The sequence below is a fragment of the Coregonus lavaretus genome (assembly GCF_964263955.1).
Source record: "Coregonus lavaretus genome assembly, contig: HAP1_SCAFFOLD_106, whole genome shotgun sequence".
NCBI classification, from domain to species: domain Eukaryota; kingdom Metazoa; phylum Chordata; class Actinopteri; order Salmoniformes; family Salmonidae; genus Coregonus; species Coregonus lavaretus.
Window position 1 is genome coordinate 1229830 of NW_028157840.1, and position 19939 is coordinate 1249768.

The 19939-nt window shown below is 43.7% G+C and overlaps 1 long non-coding RNA gene across 2 annotated transcripts; it reads right to left on the minus strand.

Moving 5' to 3' along the window:
• Positions 1 to 2150: 2150 nt before the first annotated feature.
• LOC311124843 lies at positions 2151 to 5940 on the minus strand. 2 transcript variants are annotated; one of them, XR_014612812.1, is made up of 4 exons: positions 5822 to 5940; positions 5609 to 5658; positions 4064 to 4159; positions 2151 to 3146 (listed from the first exon to the last, which is right to left on the minus strand). It is a non-coding gene; the product is annotated as an uncharacterized lncRNA (long non-coding RNA). The 2 variants fall into 2 exon arrangements; XR_014612813.1 differs by having other exon boundaries at positions 5609 to 5940.
• Positions 5941 to 19939: the final 13999 nt, after the last annotated feature.

Below are 19939 nucleotides of genomic sequence, written 5' to 3' on the forward strand. Positions count from 1 at the left end.
ATTTCTACCTTTTTAGATTTAGTGTCAAAGAGGGAGTCAAGATATCAGACAGACGAGGCGATATAAAGAACTCTTGAGTAAAAGAGAATGTTTGGGGATTTTCACCCTCCAGACATTATTCCCTAAAGGTAAATAAATAAAAATAAATATATAAATAATTAAATATAATTAATCACAATGGTTAGTCTTTTCAAATTAACAGGACAACGTTCTGAACGTATTCATATGACTACATTTATCCTAACCGGAAACATAACAAACAGCCGCGGGGAGAAGTCAAAAGATCCTAGAAGTCGGGCTATAAATGGTCAAATCCAGAATAAATATAAGTTAGCCGAATTGTTCAGTCTTGATCTATGATCAAAATAGGCTGGGACGTGTTCGGGTTCCCTTACAGAAAAAAATAACGCAATCAGAGAGCAGTATAACTGCAATTACTGCGTCCAAAATACCACAGTCGACTGCAGTTACAGCACTTTTACAGCAGTTTAAAAAACTGCAATATTTTATTGTAAGGGTTCGGTTTAGGCTATAGGTTATGGGGAAGAACGCAACTGCACTGAAACGAATAGCCTGATTCAATGCAATTCCCCACTCCTGGACATCAACACTGTGTTTATAGGCACAACCTACCACTCAATTCCGGAGCATTTCAAACAACCATATTTTCTGTGGGATAATGATACTTGCACCGTGGATCATTTTTTTTTTTTTTTATCATCATTTATAAGCCAACAACGGGTAGCCGATGCTTTTTTTTTGCCATTCGCTATAACAAGGGTTAGAACTACATCGTCACACACGCCCTCAAGTTCAAGACCTGCTTTTAACCATAACACGTGAAGCCCTCCATAGAAATTGATAGCATATAGCCTAAGGAGTGCGTGGTGACAGTGATTTGCGTCTATTAAAACAGGTAAACTGGGAACTCTGGGGGGGGGGGGGGAAGAGGTCAAATCATGACATCAGTGATTTTCAGGTCGGAAAGTCGGAGATGTAGAAAGATTTCCGAATTGGAAATAAGAGTTGAATCACCATTGAAATATAATTGTTCCTAGTCAGAGCTTGTTTTTTTCTGAGCGACTTTAAAGTGGAAATAAGCAATTTGCTACATCCAATTTCAAACTTTTAAATTAATGATTTATGTACCCATTGACTCTTTTTAAGAATATAAACGTATACATGCCTAATGAGCTTAGTTCAACTGCCATACCCCATCAGAAACCAACCTGTTTAACTCCATTGGTTTGTAAACATTGTAAACACTGTTCGCCTGAAAACATGGATAAACTAGAATTTAAAATATAATCTTGCATCCATAGCTCTGTGAATTTGAGAGTGGTTGTATTTCTCCAGCCTCAGCTTTTTACCAAAACAGTGGTAGGGTTTCCGCTTTGTTATTGTTTGAACTGCAGATCCCCTGTAAAGGAAAAGTCATAACAGGGTTCATTATAACAGGGTTTATTATAGCAGGGTTTATTTTAATTATTGATAAACATGCACCTGTTTGGTAACTGACTGTTAGAACTGTTAAGGCTCCGTGGATTGATGAGGAATTGAAAAACTGTCTGGTTGAAAGAGACGGGGCAAAAGGAGTGGCTAATAAGTCTGGCTGTCTTACTGCACTGTAAACCCTAATAAGTTCACATAACTCAAAAATTATTTTGTAACAGATTACACAAAAATATTTTAGTGATGTTTTTAAATGTTTTAAGTTTACATAAAATAAAAATTACATTTACAGTTGCCTTAAATTATCTCAATGTTTTCTTATAAATATTGATATTCCTCAACTTATAATTAGGGAGTAATTCACTCAAAATTTTCAATATTTTTCAACTCATATAATGTGGGAAATACACTCAAAATTTTCAATATTTTTCAACTCATATAATGTGGGAAATACACTCAAAATATTAAATATTCTTCAACTCATATAATGTGTGAAATACACTCAACATTTTCAATATTCTTCAACTCATAATGTGGGACATGCAATCAAAATTAATTCTAAACTGAAATACTGATGTCGGTCCATTACACAATTATAATCAGCGAATAATGTTAGAAAACATGAAAGTGACACCACAGTGACAATTTAACTTTTTTTTTATTCAACACAATGTGCTTTTAAAAAGGCATGAATCAAAAGGAGCTCAGTCAAAACAAAGTGCTTGTCATAAATTAAAACAAAAAAGGAAAAGGAAATGACTCCATAAAAACAAAATGTGTTTTAAAGTACATTAAGTGTTAATAGTTCCATATTCTGATAGTGGTCATTGCTACAGAGGGTAGATTCAGTATTTTGGGTCTCCATATCACACTATTCAGTAAACATTATGATAAAAACTCACAAAGGCTTCATGATAAAATTCAATAAGATTCTAATTATAATCCATCCTCAACAGCAATGACAACTATTAGAATGTGGAGCCATTTAAAACGTTTTGGCACTTACTGTACCTTGAAGGCTGCAACTCACTTTTTAAAAATAAAACATTCAAATAAAAGTACTGGTTTCTACTGTGCCGTACTTCAACTGGCAACATCAAGGTAAGCATTAGGTCACACAACATTAAACATGTATAGTGCATGAATTCAACAGTCGTTTCCCACAAGTACAGTACAAAAACTTGGGCTTGGCAATACGTCAATGTTGTGATATTTATCTATTAACAATCAATGTATTAAATCTGAGGTAGAAGAGGCAAACAGTGTAACATATTAAACATGAGGTAGAAGAGGCAAATTATTACATTTGTAAAGAGGGGAAAAAAACTAAAAACATCCTCAATACTCAGCTCAACAAAAAGTCCATTCTGAGTGATTCACTCATTGAACAAATCATTCTTCAGTGTCAGTAGACGGCCTTTCAGTGGTTTGTTGTCCTCAAGACACATCACAACTTTTTGGATAAATGTGAATGTAAGCTCAAGATTCTTTGGGTACTGTAGGTCTAGTGCATAGACATACCCAAAGAGCAGGAGAAATGAGTCAGCCAGGTTTGTGGGACCACTCACAAGTATTTCATCTTCCACGACAATACAGATGCTCTCAGGGCTGAAGAGGGCCGCATCAGTAGTATCATCAGTGACAACTGTCAGGAGAGCCACCGGAGTGTCAGTGAGGTCTGGACCATCTGCTGACTATAAAACACAAATAATACAAAAATGAGTTCAGCCCCTCAAGGATACAAATCATGCTAATGATGTCTAGACATTACGGTCACTTTGCACTTAGACTGCAACTAAGCTACATGTTTAAACTATTTTCTTTACACATGCTTATTATTTTATGTTAGTTTCACACCTACCTGTAAGCATACTTTTTGTTTAGTGGAATTCTTTATACTTACCTTTTCATTTATGTAATTTCTACATGTCAGTTTGCAGAATAACAACTCAAGGAAACTTCATAAACAGGTTCTGGGGGCTATTCCAGAAAGGAGGTTCAACAAACTGAGCCTAACCCTGAACTCAGAGTTGACTTACCCTGTGAAGTGAAACTGAGTTTTCAGTTACAGAACAGCTGATCTGAGTTAGGTAAGTTGACTCAGAGTACGTTAACTCGGAGTTGAGCTTGTGCCTGACGACTAGTAAAAAGCCATCATCAATGGAGCTCCGATACGGTTATTCACCATGGCAACGGGAGAAAACAGGAAGCAGACATTTTTTGGCTGCGGCTGTTATATAAATCACTGACAGAGTTTCAGATGCAGTCGTCTTTTCATTTTGAATTTAACATCACTTTATTTTATATTAGCCTTTAAGGAAGTGGTTGAATGTTGTTCAATGTTTTATTTTAGGCTATTTTGTTTTATTTAAAATCGGCTGAAAATGAAATATAAAAACATTTTATCTCATACTCAATGCGGCGACAAACTAGAAACACAGACTTTGAAATTACGTTGTTGAAAAAAATACAATTGGCTATACTGATGGTTTTCACATAACCTGCTTTCTGGAATGCCCCTCTGGTTCTCCTAGAGTTCTTTGAGTGATGTCATGTTTAAGCTGACTGAATAGCTAAGCAAAGGGATTGATAGTGAGGCCAGTACACTTACATTACAGGTCCTGAAAAACTTGGAGGCATCTTCACGCAGGTACACAGGAAGTGCACGAAGGACGAGGGCCCGTCTCATATTTACATCACGTTGTTCCTACATGGACAAAAAATATCCATTACAATAATAATTACACAAATATCAAAAACATTCATTGTACACTAATTATAAAAATGAAAATGTTAAAAGATAAGCAAGTTAGTTATTAACAAGCAAAGCATCAAAGTTGTGTGCTTATAGATCTGCTATTTCTGTTGTTGTTCTTTGTATTTAACAAAGTATTAATAAAGGGTTCAAGTGATCAACTGTTGACCCCACAGTTGAGATAAAAACATTTAGAGAAATAGCAAAAGAATGACTGTGGAAACACATCAAATAAAACCAATTATTAGTGTAACCCTCTCACCAGGCTCGAATTTGACTCTCACGATATTACCTTATTTAGAATATCTGAACAGCATGGGATATTAGGTGAGAAGGACATCTCCAATAAGAATCCCTATTGTAAACTTGCTAGGGTGAATGACAAATAGGGTATTAACTTCAGATAGAATGATTATAGACTTGGTTATTGTTATAAGGATATGCTTTCCCATGCATTAAATGAAACTGAAACAGTAAATGACTCCACCAATACAACAGACATAAGGTTCAAGATCTATATTAATCAAATGTTCAATGTATCACATCAAAAGAAATACAAATTATAAACCCCAATGATTTTTCCACAACCCCATGTCCAAATTATTTGCAAGCTTGCTTAAACCCTGGGCGCGCGTTGGAGCTCATAAAAAAAATTACGACATACATAAAGTCCCGAAGTCCACCCCACATTTGTAGTTACTCACTACTTGTAGATAATGCCTCAGCAAAATATAGTAGTTCCGTGCAGGTGTCCTCACAAGATCCACCGCGAACACAGCTATCAATGCAGCCAGTACTCGGTAGCAGCAACAGACATCCGTTGGAAACCCGAACTGATCGTCACAAGCAATTCTCTCCAAGTCTTGCACGATGCTAGGCTAACCTCTAGGATGTCGAATGTCTACACAATGCGACGGCAGCTTCAGTCTCCACTTGGTCTTTCTTAACTAAATAATAAACACTCTCTTATAGAAATAAAATCAGGATATCCCTTAAAAAAAACTCTGTAGGTATGGTTTTGTTCTCTCTTTATCGTTTCCTTTGGTCGTTTTTCCTTCACCAACCCCACTAACGTCTCTCCTCTCCCTTCTTTCAACTTTTCCCTCCCTTTTCTTTCCCGGCAACCAGTCCACTCTCCCATTGGCCACAACTTAACAAGTTAGCTCATTGGTCAAAACTTTAACGAGATACGTGGGAAATTTAAACTTAAAAGTAAACCAACCTATTCACTTGTACATTTTTTTAAAACATTGCTTCAAAAGAAATGCATTAATGACATTACAAATCAGGAGCTATTCGATCACCTTTTAAATCTAATACCAATGAATTATAACAAATACACTCTATACTTGGTTTTAGCAATGTATTACATTAGTAACACTATTTCATAATACATCCTACCTGAACTGTTAAAAGGATTTCGAGATGATCTCACAACCACACACTTGAGCCTAGGAAGAAATACAAACACAGGCCTGGTTAGCATCATGATAACACACTCACATTATGTTGTTTAGCATTGTTCGTTTCACGCTAGCACACACGTACACACAGCTCGATAACGTAAAATATTTACTGTGTAAGGCAGACACTTATTGAAATAAGTATACTCACAGTACGCACTTGCATTACCGGCGAACAGCGAAAACTCATGGACCTTCCTCCACCGTCAATGTCCCGGGCAAACATGCATTATGGGAAATGTAGTTCATCCAGGAAACCTGCTGATAACGTTACACCTGTCACGGTTCAGACAGACGACCAGAGGACCACAATTGCGTCACACCAGAAAGTTTATTAAAACTTAAGGGAAAAGGGGAGTAGGGAGTGAGTGAAGGCTCCAGGGGTAACAGGGATCCCGTCCAATGTGCTGGGTCTGTGCCCCCCCCAGTGGCAGCGATGCGTCCTATGAAGCCGGTGGTGGGTGGTCCAGAAGTCCTGGGGGGGGGGAGACACAGACACAACAGGGCGGATGAAACAAGGCAGCAGTACAGTTCAAGGGAAATCCAAATACGTAGTAGCAAGGCAGAAGGCTGGTCAGAGTTACCGGGATCGAAGAGTAGTCAGGAGTCGTTATGGCAGAAAGCAGGTCTGGATCTCCTGGGGCAGAAGAGTATCCAAACATCAGGCAGGTCCGGGGTCACAAAACCAGGGTGAGCCAGAAGCGCGAGCAAACAGGTTCCGGGTGTGAGCTTTGCAGACGATCTGACAAAGGAGAGCTGAAAGACAGGGCTTTAAATACTGGGAGAGGTAGTGGGTAATGCAGCGCAGCTGGCAGAGTAATTAGAGCAGAGCAGAGCAGGGACAGGTGGAGCTAGTTAGGCTGAGTAGAGAGAGTGGTGAGCAGAGTGGAAGAAAATTAAGGTGGAAACCCGGTGGAGTGAGAGGGCTCATGACAGAACCCCCCCCCCCCCAAGGGACGGCCCCAGAAGTCCCAAGAGCAACACCACGCCGGGCGGGAGGAGGGGAGCCGGAGGAGGGCTAGAACTCCTCCGAACGGTCTGAGTGAACGTCCTCATCCTCGGAGGAAGCCGGAGGGCCGTGGTCGGGAGATGGGACAGGTCCCGAGACAGGATCAGGCACAGGACAGGAAGCCGAGCGGGCAGGACGGTTAGGGACCCCTCTGGGGCGGCCCCTACGGATTGCAGGTTGATCAGGATGCCGTTGGTGGAAGGCGGTGATGAGAGACCTATCCACAATCCGACTAGCTGGCACCCAGGTCCTTTCCTCAGGTCCATAGCCCTCCCAGTCAATGAGGTACTGGAGACCCCTACCCCTCCGTCTGGACCGAAGCAGGCGGCGGACGGTGTAAACCAGACCACCATCGACGAGCCGTGGAGGAGGAGGACAAGGCGCAGCAGGGACCAGCGGACTCTCATGAATGGGCTTAATCTTAGACACATGGAAAGTGGGGTGCACCCTCATGGAATTAGGCAGTTGGAGCCGGACAGCAGTTGGGCTAATCACTCTTATAATAGGGAATGGGCCAATGAACCGAGGTGCCAGCTTCTGCGACTCCACCCTGAGTGGCAGGTTCTTCGATGACAACCACACCCTTTGACCAACATGGTAGGTGGGAGCAGGAATTCTCCGACGGTTGGCCCCGGTAGTGTAGCTGGCAACGGATCTGAGGAGTGTGGCTCGGGCTTGTGACCAGGTGCGGCGACATCGACGGGCAAAAGCAAGTGCAGATGGGCAAGTAACCTCCCCTTCCTGGCTGGCAAATAGAGGAGGCTGGTATCCATAAACACATTGGAAAGGGGACATACCGATGGCAGAGCAGGTCAGAGAATTGTGTGCGTACTCCACCCATGTCAATTGCTGCGACCAGGAGTGGGGGTTGCGTGAAGTCATGCATCGCAGTGCTTTCTCGAGCTCCTGATTTGCCCGCTCTGACTGCCCATTGGATTGGGGATGGAATCCGGAAGTCAGACTGACTGTGGCTCCCAGCAGGTGACAGAACTCCTTCCAAAAAGCGGAGGAGAATTGTGGACCACGGTCAGAAACTACATCCTTTGGCAGTCCGTGGATCCGGAAGACGTGTTCCAGGACCACCTGGGCGGTCTCCTTGGCGGTTGGGAGCTTGGGGAGGGGAATGAAGTGTGCCATCTTGCTGAATCGGTCAACTATGGTGAGAATGACGGTCATGCCACTTGAAGGGGGCAGCCCCGTGACAAAGTCAAGGGCGATGTGAGACCAGGGACGTCTGGGCACAGGCAGGGGCTGCAGCAATCCGGCTGGGGGCTGGCAGGACGACTTGTGTTGGTTGCAGATGGGGCAGGCTTGGACGAATTCCCGTACATCCTTTCTCAGAGAGGGCCACCAGAACCTCTGGGCGAGCAGGTTGTAAGTGCGGGTGGAGCCAGGGTGACAAGCTAGGCGGGAGTCATGTCCCCACTGAACGACCTGGGACCTCAGGTTTTCGGGGACAAAAAGGCGGTCAGCTGGGCAAGTGCTGGGACCTGGCTGGTTACGGAGAGCTTCCAGCACCTGTTCCTCAACAGCCCATGTCAGAGCTGCTACGATGCAGGGACTGGGCAGAATCGGCACAGGATCCTTGGAGGGGGTGTCATCCTTCTGGAATTGACGGGAGAGGGCGTCTGGCTTGGTGTTGCGTGATCCAGGCCGGTATGACAGAGTGAAATTAAACCTGGTGAAGAACAGGGCCCAGCGGGACTGCCTGGAGTTCAACCGTTTGGCCGTGCGGATGTACTCCAAGTTCTTATGATCGGTCCAAACGAGAAATGGAATGGTGGACCCCTCCAGCCAGTGACGCCACTCCTCCAAGGCAAGCTTCACAGCCAGCAGCTCTCGGTTCCCTATGTCGTAATTGCACTCAGAGGGGGACAACCGACGTGAGAAAAAGGCACAGGGATGGAGCTTCCTATCCTCCGCAGCCCACTGAGAAATCACAGCACCAACTCCCACATCCGAGGCGTCCACCTCCACAATGAATTGCCGGTCCACATCAGGCATCTGGAGGATGGGAGCGGAGGTGAACCTTACCTTGAGGGTACTGAAGGCTTTGTCGGCTGCTGGGGTCCAGGTGAAGGGTTGCTTGGTGCTGGTTAGAGCAGTGAGAGGGGCAGCAACGGTACTGTAGTTCCGGATAAACTTTCTATAGAAGTTAGCAAACCCCAGAAACTGTTGCAGCTTCTTTCGGTTCTCCGGAACTGGCCATGAAGTGACTGCTGAAACTTTGGCAGGATCCATTTGGATACTTCCCTCTGCCACTATGTACCCCAGGAAGGCCACTGTCTTGACGTGAAACTCACATTTCTCTGCCTTGGCGTAGAGGGAATTCTCCAGAAGACGATGAAGGACTTGCTGGACATGGCGGGTGTGTTCAGACAGGTTTCTGGAGTAGATTAAGATGTCATCCAGGTAAACGAAGACAAACTTGTTTAACATGTCCCGCAGTACATCATTCACTAGAGCCTGGAACACAGCAGGAGCATTGGTGAGGCCAAAAGGCATAACCAGATACTCGTAGTGGCCTGTTGGTGTATTGAATGCGGTTTTCCATTCATCTCCCTCCCGGATCCGCACTAGGTGGTAAGCGTTTCTGAGATCCAACTTGGTAAAAACAGTGGCTCCCTGGAGCAACTCAAAAGCAGAGGTGAGCAGAGGCAGAGGGTAACGGTTTTTCACTGTGATGTCGTTGAGTCCCCTGTAGTCGATGCAGGGGCGAAGAGATCCGTCCCTCTTCCCCACAAAGAAGAAGCCAGCACCAGCAGGAGATGAAGATGAACGGATTAATCCTGCGGACAGAGAGTCATTGATGTAGTCCTCCATGGACTTTCTTTCAGGAGCAGACAACGAATAAAGACGGCCCTTAGGAGGGGCTGTTCCAGGGAGGAGGTCGATGGCACAGTCGTACGGTCGGTGAGGGGGCAGAGATGTGGCTCTTGCTTTGTTAAACACTTCTCTGAGACCATGGTAGCATTCTGGGACATTGGAGAGGTCAGGAGCGGAGTTAGTAGGTACTGGCCGAGGGGGTAGTGCGGCAGCAAGCAGGCAGGTTCGGTGGCAGTCCTCTCCCCACTCCCTGATCACCCCGGTCACCCAGTCGAGCTGAGGGTTGTGCCGGCGGAGCCATGGGTAACCCAGGATGAGGGGTTGGCCTGGAGAGGGGAGCAGGTGAAACTGGATAGTTTCTTGATGGTTTCCGGACAGACCCATCGAGACCGGGGCCGTGACATGAGTAACCGATCCGAGTAAGTGTCCGTCCAGTGCCCGGGCAGGAATAGGAGGTGTCAAACGGAGGTTCTCCAGTCCCAGTTGGCGTGCCAGCTTGATGTCCATTATGTTGGCTTCGGCGCCAGAATCCACCAGAGCAGCCAGGGTGTGAGTTGAGTCAGAGAGGCGGAGGTGAACTTGCAGCAGGGGTTTGCGGTCGGAGGACTGGATGGTCATTGAGCTCAACCGGACTCCCCCTATTCCCGGTGAGCTTCGGCCTTTTAAAGGGCAGGTTACCACACGATGTCCATCACCTCCACAATAGAGGCAGAGGTTAGAGGTGAAGCGGCGCTGGCGCTCTGCAGGAGTGAGAGAGGCTCGCCCAATCTCCATAGGCTCAGACTGATCAAGCTGACCTGGGTGAGTGGCAGAAGATGACAGGAGCCCAGTCGGATCTCTCCGAATGCCGGTAGTAGGTGGACCTTGGCGCCCCCTCTCACGACGACGGGTCTGTATCCTTCTGTCGACCCGGACAGTCAGTGCGATGGCTTCATCAAGAGTGGAAGGCAGTTCATGGGAGACCAACTCGTCCTTGATATAGTCAGCCAAACTATGGAAGAACGCGTCCACCAACGATGGTGTGTTCCAAGAACTTCGTCTAGCCAGGGTTCGGAAGTCGATGGAATGGTCTGCGACTGTACGTCTGCCTTGTCGAATACTGAACAGTTCACGAGACGCCTCTGCGGTTGGTGAATCCAGGTCAAACACCTTCAGCATCTCCTCAGCAAACAGGTCGAAGGTTGCACATGCGGGGGTTTGACGTTCGAACTCTGCTGTTCCCCAGAGTCGAGCTCGGCCCGTCAGGTGAGTGATGGCATACCCAACTTTAGCCCCCTCCGTGGCGAAGGTCCTTGGCTGCAAGGAGAACTGAAGTCGGCAGCTAGTCAGGAATGGCCGGACCTGGGTTGAATCGCCGTTGAACCGCTCGGGGTTTCCAATCTTGGGTTCCGGAGCAGCGGCTGCAATGACCGGGGCAGGTAACTCGGGGGCAGGGCTGGTGGGCAGACTGCCTGGAAACGGGCCGGTGGGCGGAGTGGCTGGGGTAAGGTTGGTGAGGAGTTGAATGATCATGGCGAGTTGTTGCTGCTGCTGCTGGAACTGCTGCTCATGCTCGTCGGTTTCCATGTCGGGGGAAGTGTGCGCTGAGTCCATGATGGTCAGATCGTACTGTCACGGTTCAGACAGACGACCAGAGGACCACAATTGCGTCACACCAGAAAGTTTATTAAAACTTAAGGGAAAAGGGGAGTAGGGAGTGAGTGAAGGCTCCAGGGGTAACAGGGATCCCGTCCAATGTGCTGGGTCTGTGCCCCCCCCAGTGGCAGCGATGCGTCCTATGAAGCCGGTGGTGGGTGGTCCAGAAGTCCTGGGGGGGGGGGAGACACAGACACAACAGGGCGGATGAAACAAGGCAGCAGTACAGTTCAAGGGAAATCCAAATACGTAGTAGCAAGGCAGAAGGCTGGTCAGAGTTACCGGGATCGAAGAGTAGTCAGGAGTCGTTATGGCAGAAAGCAGGTCTGGATCTCCTGGGGCAGAAGAGTATCCAAACATCAGGCAGGTCCGGGGTCACAAAACCAGGGTGAGCCAGAAGCGCGAGCAAACAGGTTCCGGGTGTGAGCTTTGCAGACGATCTGACAAAGGAGAGCTGAAAGACAGGGCTTTAAATACTGGGAGAGGTAGTGGGTAATGCAGCGCAGCTGGCAGAGTAATTAGAGCAGAGCAGAGCAGGGACAGGTGGAGCTAGTTAGGCTGAGTAGAGAGAGTGGTGAGCAGAGTGGAAGAAAATTAAGGTGGAAACCCGGTGGAGTGAGAGGGCTCATGACAACACCGTTGTAAGATGAAGTAACGTAACGTATTTGTCACATATTTAACAACTTCTAAAGTTACAATTACTTAGATTTTTAAACTATTTACAACAAATATTCACTGTGCACACTGTACAAATGTATTCCCAGTTCCACATTTAAGACTATCGAAATTCAATTAAAAAAAAAACAACAAAAACAACATTAGAGTTACTTACCAAATCAGAGGTGATGATAAGATGGCGCTTAAGAAAACGAAGGCAATAAGACTAATGATAAAAACGGAGGTGGTGGTGGTTTCAAGCGAGCAGCATAAAACTGCGCATTGCAAACAAATTAAAACAAATTAAACTGTGTTCCACATCCACACGGGCGGCCCAAACATCAAGGCAAATTCAAGATGGCTGACTCAGCTTTCCTGAGGGAGAGATGACCCACCCACCAGAACGTCATGACGTCGATAACGTCATGACACTACCTAAACTTTTTTGAGCGTTCCACACAAATTACCTATAAAATATTGAGCCCTCTTCAATTAAAGTGGCATAAATCTCAACAGAGCTCAACACTTTATAGTTTGGTCAACTGCATAACGACATTTGACTGTTATGACCTTATTACTTATGAGCTAGTACAACTGTTTGGGATTACATTGTGCAAATTGAGAGATTATGTGACTAAACTCAACAAAAAGAAGAAGAAACTGTATTATGAAGCCAAGATCAATGATATAAAGAATGATGGAAAACAAATTTGGAGCACTTTAACTGAAATATGGGTAGAATGACATTAAACTCCATCTTTCATCGAATCAGATGGCTTATTCATCACAAACCATTTGATGTTGCCAATTATTTTAATGATTACTTAATTGGCAAAGTGGGCAAACAGGCAGGAAATGCCAACAAGGAACAGTGAGCCATCGTATTCATGCATAAAAAAACAAATAATGAAAGAAAAACTTTGAAAGTTTTAATTTTGTAAAGTTAGTGTGGGAGAGGTGGAAAAAGTATTGTTATCGATCAATAATGACAAACCTCCTGGCATTGACAACTTAAATGGAAAGCTACTGAGTCTTTCAGGTGATGCTTCTTCCCACTCCAGTCAGCAGATGGCGATGTGAGTCTTTCAGGTGATGATTCTTGCGTGACGTATATTCTAGTGGACGGGACGGGAGGCTTTTTCAAAAACAACAATTCAGCCGCCTTGGTAGCTTGCTAGCCAACATAAAACCACAATATTGAAGCTCTTTAGACCATTTTTGTGTATATTAACATCAGTGTTTTAAACACACTGTCTGTGTATTTAACAGTTACTCCATTTGATTTCACATATACGTTATTAGCTATCTGGCTAAGTAACACTAGGCTAATGCTAACTAGCTAGATAACATCCCCAACCATGTGCTCACTAAGCTACTCTCCTCCTGCTAAAGAAGAGGAGGTCTGCTGGACAGAGAAAGACGTTACAGTGAAAGAAGAGGAGGAAGAGGAGGCTGTCACAGTTAAAACAGAAGTAGAGGGTGAAGCTGTTACCGTGAAAGAAGAGGAAGAAGCTTTCAGAGTGAAAGAGGAGGATGCAGTTTTTGGAGTGAAGGAGGAGAGGGAGATTACTGTCACATTGGAGGAAGAAGAGGAGACTGGAGAGCTGATTAACACCAGTAAGTAGTATTTTAAAAACAGTGGCACAAACTCTGTAGTTGTTGAACTATTGAACTAATGTGTCGTCTTAAAGACTGCGGTCAAGTGATCCGTCATTCGCAAAACGTGGTCAAGCCACCCACCCTTCTGTTTCCGCCTGAATTTTCTTACCGAATAGATACCACTTAACTGTACCGCGTGTTTTCTGGGAGGGAAACTGAGTCGGATGCTCTCTAATGCTCCGACAGAAACGATAGCTACAAATCATTCTAAAAATGACTTTGATATCACGGGTAGAGTGAGGCTGCAGAGGTTGCAGTAGCCCAACGTTGGTGCTGTTTAGGAAATGTTAAATTGTCAAAGCAAGTTGTGTTTACGGTCATGATACACACACAGGAAGATCTAAATGCGCTTGATATGTTTTTAGTATATAATTAATCCAGTGTGATGACCGTTGCTTACCATACGATCTCCATATTATGCCAACTTAAAATATGGGTTAATATAATTACTTATTCTATATTACAGTTAACTTTGAAGTAAAATTGGATGGTAAACATTTAGTCATGTCTGCCACTAGTCCGTCACTAATCCATGTTCATTAACATGGCGTTATGCTGGCTTCAACATGGGGGAACACTAGTTTACTGCACAGTGCATTAGGAAAGGATTCAGACCCCTTAACTTTCTACACATTTTGTTACGTTGAAGCCTTATTCTAAAATGGATTAGATAGTTTTTTCCCCTCATCAATCTACACACAATACCCCATAATGACAAACTGTTTTTGCTAATTTATAAAGAAAAATACTGAAATATCACATTTACATAAGTATTCAGACCCTTTACTCAGTACGTTGTTGAAGTACCTTTGGCAGTGACTACAGCCTCGAGTCTTCTTGGCTATGACGCTACAAGCTTGGCACACCTGTATTTGGGGAGTTTATCCCATTCTTCTCTGCAGATCCTCTCAAGCTTTGTCAGGTTGGATGGGGAGCGTCGCTGTATGGCTATTTTCAGGTTTCTCCAGAGATGTTCGATCAGGTTCAAGTCCGGGCTCAGGCTGGGCCACTCAAGGACATTCAGAGACTTGTCCCGTTTTCACTCCTGCGTTGTCTTGGCTGTGTGCTTAGGGTCGTTGTCCTGTTGGAAGGTGAACATTTGCACCAGTCTGAGGTCCTGAGCGCTCTGGAGCAGGTTTTCATCAAGGATCTCTCTGTACTTTGCTCCGTTCATGTTTCCCTCGATCCTGACAAGTCTCCCAGTCCCTGCCTCTGAAAAACATCCCCACAGCACGATGCTGCGACAACAATGCTTCACCGTAGGGATGGTGCCAGGTTTCCTCCAAAAAATCTTGTTTCTCATGGTCTGAGTCTTTAGGTGCCTTTTGGCAAGCTCCAAGCGGGCTGTCATGTGCCTTTTACTGAGGAGTGGCTTCCGTCTGGCCACTCTACCATAAAGGCCTGATTGGTGGAGTGCTGTAGTGATGGTTGTCCTTCTGGAAGGTTATCCCATCTCCACAGAGGATCTCTGGAGCTCTGTCAGAGTGACCATCAGGTTCTTGGTCACCTCCCTGACCAACCCCTTCTCCCCCGAATGCTCAGTTTGGCTGGGCTGCCAGCTCTAGGAAGAGTCTTTTGGTGGTTCCAAACTTTTTCCATTTAAGAATGATGGAAGCCACTGTGTTCTTGGGGAACTTCAATGCTGCAGACATTTTTTGGTACCCTTCCCCAGATCTGTGCCTCGACACAATCCTGTCTCGAAGCTCTACGGACAACTCCTTCGACCTCCTTCATGGCTGTGCTTTTGCACTGACATGCACTGTCAACTGTGGGACCTTATGTAGACAGGTGTGTGCCTTTCCAAGTCATGTCCAATCAATTGAATTTACCACAGGTGGACTCCAATTAAGTTGTAGAAACAACTCAAGTATGATCAATGAAAACAGGATGCACTGGAGATCAATTTGGAGTCACTTTTTCATTATGGGGTATTGTGTGTAGATTGAGGAGGGGAAAAAAACAATTTAATCCATTTTAGAATAAGGCTGTAATGTAACAAAATGTGGAAAAAGTCAAGGGGTCTGAATACTTTCCGAATGCTCTGTAGACAGAGCTAAGAGCCTCACCAAAGCAGTGCAAAATATCCGGTTAGAAATGATTATTTTCTCTCTTGAACATTGGATGATCTGGGCCAATAGCTGAAGTGTATTTTTATAGCGGACACTCCGGTGTCTTATTGCCCACATGTTCTATCCTCTCTATTTGATATGAATATGACTTGGCCCATTAAGACACTCAGGTTAATGCAGGTTAGATTTCCTCTCTATTTGATATGAATATGACTTGGCCCATTAAGACACTCAGGTTAATGCAGGTTAGATTTCCTCTCTATTTGATATGAATATGACTTGGCCCATTAAGACACTCAGGTTAATGCAGGTTAGATTTCCTCTCTATTTGATATGAATATGACTTGGCCCATTAAGACACTCAGGTTAATGCAGGTTAGATTTCCTCTCTATTTGATATGAATATGACTTGGCCCATTAAGACACTCAGGTTAATGCAGGTTAGATTTCTCGTGCCGCGCTATTTCATGATCAAACAATGAATTAATCTAACCGAGTTCTAGGCTATATCATAACGTTAGAAGTTATTTTTCTATAACCTAAAACATGGGATACCTAAAGTAATAATGAGACAGAGAAGGAACAATAGCAAGATATAAAAATCACATGAGAAATTCTAACAAACCGTACAGTTCAGCAAAGCATTATATAGACAGAAATGATTGCATGCATGCAAGGCCCATTGCGAACCAAACGACGAAAAACCTAATCCTACTCAAATAAAACCTAATCCTACTTTAAATATCATAAAAGCATTAAGACAAATTCAAGTTATGAAGAGTAGCTTTAGAGAGAAATGTTCAAGATGATACAATGTTTTACAAAAACTTTTCCTAAAAACCTTATGGATGTTACATTGCCTATCCCAGTGATCCCCCTATCTTTACAAGACTGTCGAACACGCAAACAAAACCCAAGACTCTTCAATATGGTCTTCATTGCTTCATTAACATCTGATCTTCATAACTAATACTGGGAGACAGCTGTAAGTGGAAGAACCAGCTCTGTAAGCCCTTTGTAAAAGCTTTGAAATATGATTGAATGAAAAGCCTTTTTCTAGACTTAGCTTCCTACTCTGTAATTCTCAGGACATTTAATCCATACCAAGGCCTCCTTTAATACTCCATAATGTTTCATCATTAGATGCTACAGTCCTCCTTTAATACTCCATACAATGTCATCATTAGATGCTACAGTCCTCCTTTAAGACTCCATAATGTTTCATCATTAGATGCTACAGTCCTCCTTTAAGACTCCATAATGTTTCATCATTAGATGCTACAGTCCTCCTTTAATACTCCATAATGTTTCATCATTAGATGCTACAGTCCTCCTTTAAGACTCCATAATGTTTCATCATTAGATGCTACAGTCCTCCTTTAAGACTCCATAATGTTTCATCATTAGATGCTACAGTCCTCCTTTAAGACTCCACAATGTTTCATCTGTAGGTGAAGCCTCCTTTAAGACTCCATAATGTTTAATCTGTAGGTGAAGCCTCCTTTAAGACTCCATAATGTTTCATCTGAAGGTGAAGCCTCCTTTAAGACTCCATAATGTTTCATCTGTAGCTGAAGCCTCTTTTAAGACTCCATAATGTTTCATCTGTAGGTGAAGCCTCCTTTAAGACTCCACAATGTTTCATCTGTAGGTGAAGCCTCCTTTAAGACTCCATAATGTTTCATCTGTAGGTGAAGCCTTCTTTAAGACTCCATAATGTTTCATCTGTAGGTGAAGCTTCCTTTAAGACTCCATAATGTTTCATCTGTAGGTGAAGCCACCTTTAAGACTCCATAATGTTTCATCTGTAGGTGAAGCCTCCTTTAAGACTCCATAATGTTTCATCTGTAGGTGAAGCCTCCTTTAAAGACTCCATAATGTTTCATCTGTAGGTGCTACAAAAGCAAAAAAGATTGAAAGATGATAATTGGTTTCATATTAATTGTATGAGTATGTAATTTCCCAAATGTTTTGTGGATACAATATACAGGTAACACTTGAGTCAATGAGGGATACAACATATATTGAAAGCAGCTTCCACACAGCTGTGGTTCCTGAGATAATTAAGCAATTAACATCCAGTCATGCTTAGGGTCATGTATAAAAATGCCCAGTTGACCATTATCTTGGCTACCATGGCTATAAGAAGAGATCTCAGAGACTTTGAAAGAGGTGTCTCAAAGGAGCGTAGGGGGTTTAAAGGGAGTTTGTGTCTCAGTCACTGGATCTCAACCCAATTTAACCCTTATGGGAGATTCTGGAGTGGCGCCTGAGACCGCGTTTTCCAGCGTTTTTTTTCTTTATGCTGGGGTTTCCTTTATTTTTGGCAGTTACGGCGCTTTATGTTGGGGTTTCCTTTATTTTGGCAGTTACAACACTTTATGTTGGGGATTCCTTTATTTTGGCAGGTATGACACTTTGTGTTGGGGATTCCTTTATTTTGGCAGGTATGACACTTTATGTTGGGGATTCCTTTATTTTGGCAGGTATGACACTTTATGTTGGGGATTCCTTTATTTTGGTAGGTATGACACTTTGTGTTGGGGATTCCTTACAGAGTCTGATTAACTTGTGGAAACCATTTTTTCTGTCTCTGTTTGTAGCATGAATAAAGTTAGATGTATGGCGAGCCAGCGCTAACTAGCGTTAGTGAAATGACTGGAAGTCTACAGGTATTCTATGCTACTGTTACATTTACATTTACGTCATTTAGCAGACGCTCTTATCCAGAGCGACTTACAAATTGGTGCATTCACCCTATAGCCAGTGAGATAACCACTTTACAAAATGTTATATTATTTTATTTTATTTTATTAATTTTTTTGGGAGGGGGGGTAGTAGAAGGATTACTTTATCCTATCCCAGGTATTCCTTAAAGAGGTGGGGTTTCAAATGTCTCCGGAAGGTGGTGAGTGACTCCGCTGTCCTGGCGTCGTGAGGGAGCTTGTTCCACCATTGGGGTGCCAGAGCAGCGAACAGTTTTGACTGGGCTGTTACTTGTAGACTTCTAGTCTTTGCGCTAACACTAGGTACCAGAATTTCGCAGTATCTGTAAGATGTTTACCATCATAGAGTGGGCCTCCCAACAAAACATTATTAACAGTGGATCAAATGCAGCCTATGACATTGATTGAAATACTGTAGTCCTCAATATCTGTTATTCTAGTGCTCTGCTCAGCCTAAAAACATGATACCATGAGAGCAAGATTCTAGTTGGAGCTCTACATCTTTTATTTTTCAAATTACACCAAGATTCTTTTAAATGAGACATTCTTTTGTAAACTGGCCTCTGGTTTTTGAGGGATCTGATTTGGATTCAACCTCCTAGCAAGAGAGTTGTGGAGGTTTCATTCAGGTCTCTATTTAAATAAACACTGTCTTTGGCAGGAGAAAGACCAGACTCAGAGGAAGCAGAGACGTCCAAACCAGCAAGACGACACCACTGCTCCCACTGTGGAAAGGTTTTTAACCAGTTAGGGGACCTGAAACGACATGAGAGAATACACACAGGAGAGAAGCCTCATCACTGCTCCCAGTGTGGAAAGAGTTTTAACCTGAAAGGACAACTGAAAGAGCATGAGAGAATACACACAGGGGAGAAGCCCTACCACTGCTCCCAATGTGAAAAGAGTTTTGCCTGGTTAGCTAACCTGAGAAGACATGAGATGACGCATACAGGAGAGAAGCCTCATCACTGCTCTCAGTGTGGAAAGAGTTTTAACCGATTATGTCACCTGAGAAGACATGAGAATACACACAGGACATAAGGATGTAGGCTGCTGAACTGTAGGACATAGGACAGATGTAGGCTGAACAGTAGGACATAGGACAGATGTAGGCTGAACAGTAGGACATAGGACAGATGTAGGCTGAACAGTAGGACATAGGACAGATGTAGGATAATGAACAGTAGGACATAGGACAGATGTAGGTCCAATACATGGTGGATCAGTAGGCCGTAGAGACTCTGAATGTGTCTTGTGTATTGACTTTCCAGTGTTTTCCGTACTGCACGTATTATAGTGGATTGGGTTTGTGGATTTGTTTGCTGGGTGCGTGTTTTGGTTTTTGCTCTAGCACAACTTATTCAGTTAACCAACTCATCATCAAGCTTTTCTGATTTGAATGGGCTGTGTAGTGTTAGAGGACCTGAGATGACATGAGAGAATACAGAGGCTTTGTTCTGACTGTTGTTTTGGACTGACAACTGTTCTGATTATTCTATTTTCCTTTAAGTTGTTGAAATGTTCCGTATTGACTGACCTTCATGTCTTAAAGTAATGATGGACTTGTCATTTCTCTTTGCTTATTTGAGCTGTTCTTGTCAAAGTATGGACTTGGTCTTTTACCAAATAGGGCTATCTTCTGTATATCCCCCCTTACCTTGTCACAACAAAACTGATTGGCTGAAACG